Raw genomic sequence first — 3,457 nt, 5'->3', positions numbered from 1 at the left:
TGTACCTCCCAACACCAGAGTCCGAGGGGTCGTTTACCCAGGAGTAGCAAATTCCCCGACCAGCTCGACCCTCCGGAATGCCGCGACCAACTGCGGGGCATTATTCAATGGGAGCTCATAGGTTGTACCCCGCGTACCTAAAAAGGCAAATGGGTTGCGTCCCTTCTTATGGGAAGAACCCCGGTCGAAGCGTCCATGGTCGGACTGCCACTACATTTGCAGGACTCAAACTAAGGCGAGACAAACTACTACGCTACGCCCCGTGCCCACTTTGGGGTAATGTGGTTGCACTGTCTTTCAGTCCGGGTGAGTACTTAGGCGCTAAAGTTTTCGAAAATATTTTCTTTCCTCCACTTGCCTCCAGCAAATCTTCTTTTTAGAAACTTTTGCCTTTTGATAAACCACACTTGGGCAGGGCTACCCCATTCCAAGGTTTTCGAAAAGCTCATTTTCAGGAAAACATTTTCATATCCATTTTCCCAGGGCTCCCAACCTATAGTCCAATTCTTCTTCGAAAAGTGGCGACAAGGATGACAAGGTGATAAGCACCATATCACTAATAGAGAGGTGATCTGTAGGTATCAACGAGGGCTGCACCCTAAGGGTGGATCAATAAAAACTCCGGGTGGCACTAACCACCGACAAAATAAATAGAAGACATGCACTTTTATAAAATCTGTAATAATGCAAGAATAAGATATATAGGATCAGAGATGCATCAAAAGGTGGCTTGCCTTTGTTGGCTATTTTTCCCCGGACTTCGTCTTCACGAATCATCTGCTCTTCCTTCCTCTCCGAAATCCTCACCAAGATCCTCTCCTTCTCCAGTAGCGTTCGCATTCTAACGTCGCAAAATAAAAGGCGAACAATCAACACATAGCCATAGCCTCAACCACATATACTCAATCTGGTAGTAAACCACTCAATCGGAGGCACTAAACAAACCAACTAAATAGCATCTAACGCAAGATGATCATCTTATTTATAAAGGGGGTATTTTACCGCTACTCGGAAAGGCCTTAACATAACATCTATCAGCTAAAAGGACTCTAGATCTCACCAAGATATAATCCGCACAAGTACAGGTAGGTAATGAATCTTGGAAACCACCAAAAAGGGTTTGGTGCCAAAGTTCATTACAAAACAATTTAAACAAAAACACCCAAAATGCCTAGTGGTAAAATAAGCCTAGAATCCCAATTACTTAGTCAAAAACTCTCAGTACCAAACTAGTGGGAAAAATTAATACCTACGGGTACGTATGTTCTGGAAGAGTTCAACCAAGTTGGTTTCATGCCCAAAAGATTTATAAATTATTTTTAAACAATTCTATAAGGGCAGAAAACGTAGGACTAGTTTATTTACCTCATAAAACAGTACACAACTTCAGCAAACAAAACTTATATCCCTGGATAGCTACCCAAATAAGGATCCACACAAAATTGGGTTCACCAATTTTGAGCTATAAAATAATTTCTAGAATTTTTCTATTGAAAAAGGACTCTATTTAGGTTACAAAAATATCATAAATAAAATAAAATTCACAAAAATATTCCCTCTGGCACACTCATAGTAAAATGTGATACCAACCACAGGGATTTGGTTTTGTTTCAAAACCAGTTTTATTTTTCAAATTAAAAATCAGGCAAAGACCTACTGGCCATATCTAGCTTTCTAAGAAACACAAAAATAAGGAAGCTTCTGGTACTGTATGATATATCAAAATCAAGCTACTGATATTTACTTTCGAGCAAAGTTAACCCTACTGCAAAAAGATGTATACAACTCTCACAAACAATTAAATATCACACCAGCAACATTTCATAGGAATAATTATCAGTAAATAAATATAGCAGTAAATCGCATGCATGTAAGTTTAGGTGGTCAGGAATTTGTTCAGAAGTATGTACAAATTTGAATCCTGCCAAAAGGTTAACTGAGTAATTTTTAGTGATTTAAAACCTAAGACAGCTATTTCTGGACATCACTGAGACAGGAAAAAGGAAAAGTAAACGGGTCAAAGCTGGCGGCCCGGCCAGAGGCTGCGCAGGCCGGCCCAGATGTGCAGCCAGGAACGCGGCAGGCCAGGGCTCAGCACAGCCCAGGCGCTGGTCGGCTGGCCAGCAGCCATGCACGCAGGGAGCCATGCATGTACGCGGCGACAGCGCTCGACGCGATCGTCCTCGTCGACCAGGAACTGGCGGCGCCGCCGCGTGTGGCCGAAGGAGCGGGGCAAAGGGGCTCACCGAGGTGGGGAAAGGCGACCGAGGCGCGACGAAGATGGGGCGGAGGCCTGGGCGGCTCGCAACGGCGTCAAGCACGTGCGCGTGAACTTCAAGGACGTCGGCGCGGTCACGAGGCGAAGTTCGACGCCAACCGCGTCGTGGTTCCTGCAAGGGGGTAAGATCGGAGAGAGGAGCGGAGATCAGGCAGCGCGCAGAGGCTCGACGCGCATATGCCGACGAGCCCTGGACGTCGACGTGGACAGCGACCCGGTCGACGGTGCCGTGGATGAACTCGACGACGCCGGCCTCTAGGCTGCAGGCCGGGAGGGCTCTGCGCTGCAGAAGCTCGGTCCTCAGGGGCGTCGGCGGAGCTCCTGGTCGTCGATGCCGGCATGAGCGGGCGTGGCACCCGGGGGAAGTGGTGCGACGAGGTTGATGACGACGACGCAGTCGGCGACTCGGTCCGCGGTGCAGCAGACGAGACGCGACGACGGCGACGACGCTAGGCGGAGGTCTCGGACGGCCGGGTTGGAGCGTTGAGGACGGCATCCACCGGGCAGTCCCTAGGGAACGGAGGGGCGCGGCGTCGTGCGGCAGTCCTGCTCGATCGCCACGGACGTCCAGGCACGAACCAGGGCAATGGTGAGGTCGAGGGCGAGATCGACACCGCGGACAGAACCGCACGGGCAATGCCGACGATGGCGGCCGGCCTTCTGACAAGCCCCTGACAAGAAAATAAGAGGCGTAAGGGCTCGCAGATTGGGGTAGAAAATAGTAACAGGGAGGGAGTACTGAGAGAGAGACGGAGAGGGGCAGCAGCGTCGTCCAAGACGCGCGGCACGGATGGGGCTCCGACCCATCCCGTCCAGCCGAGGAAGAACGGAGCAGGACTCTCTCCTCAGCTCTTCAGAGAGAAGAAGAGAGATGTGAGGAGAGGAAATGAGGTACGGAGAGGCGTAAGAGGCTCAGGTTCGGAGTAAAAAGGCGGGCGACGGTGCACCGTGGACAGTGAGCACGAGGTCTACGGCGAGCTGCGTGAGATGGCTACTGGGCGGATGGGCGGTGGCATCGTACAAGGCGTCCAGAGGTGGGTCCATCAAGGTCCAAAGTGGGGAGAACTGCTCGCTGAGTTTATCGGAACGAGATGGTTTCTGCGGGTACACGAATGTGTTCGATCTTGTCTATAAAGAGATGCGTCAATAAAAGAGGAATATAGATACTCCTTTGGCGTT

General features: G+C 49.9%; 1 long non-coding RNA gene across 1 annotated transcript; it reads right to left on the bottom strand.

The window, feature by feature from the left end:
• Positions 1-529: 529 nt before the first annotated feature.
• Positions 530-3,187, bottom strand: LOC127342194 (uncharacterized). The gene is made up of 2 exons (XR_011755257.1): positions 2,247-3,187; positions 530-841 (listed from the first exon to the last, which is right to left on the bottom strand). It is a non-coding gene; the product is annotated as an uncharacterized lncRNA (long non-coding RNA).
• Between the last annotated feature and the right edge of the window lie 270 nt (positions 3,188-3,457).

This window comes from Lolium perenne, chromosome 3 (assembly GCF_019359855.2).
Source record: "Lolium perenne isolate Kyuss_39 chromosome 3, Kyuss_2.0, whole genome shotgun sequence".
Taxonomy (NCBI): Eukaryota; Viridiplantae; Streptophyta; class Magnoliopsida; order Poales; family Poaceae; genus Lolium; species Lolium perenne.
The sequence above is the reverse complement of the archived record's forward strand: the minus strand, read 5'-3'. Positions and strand labels throughout refer to the sequence as shown.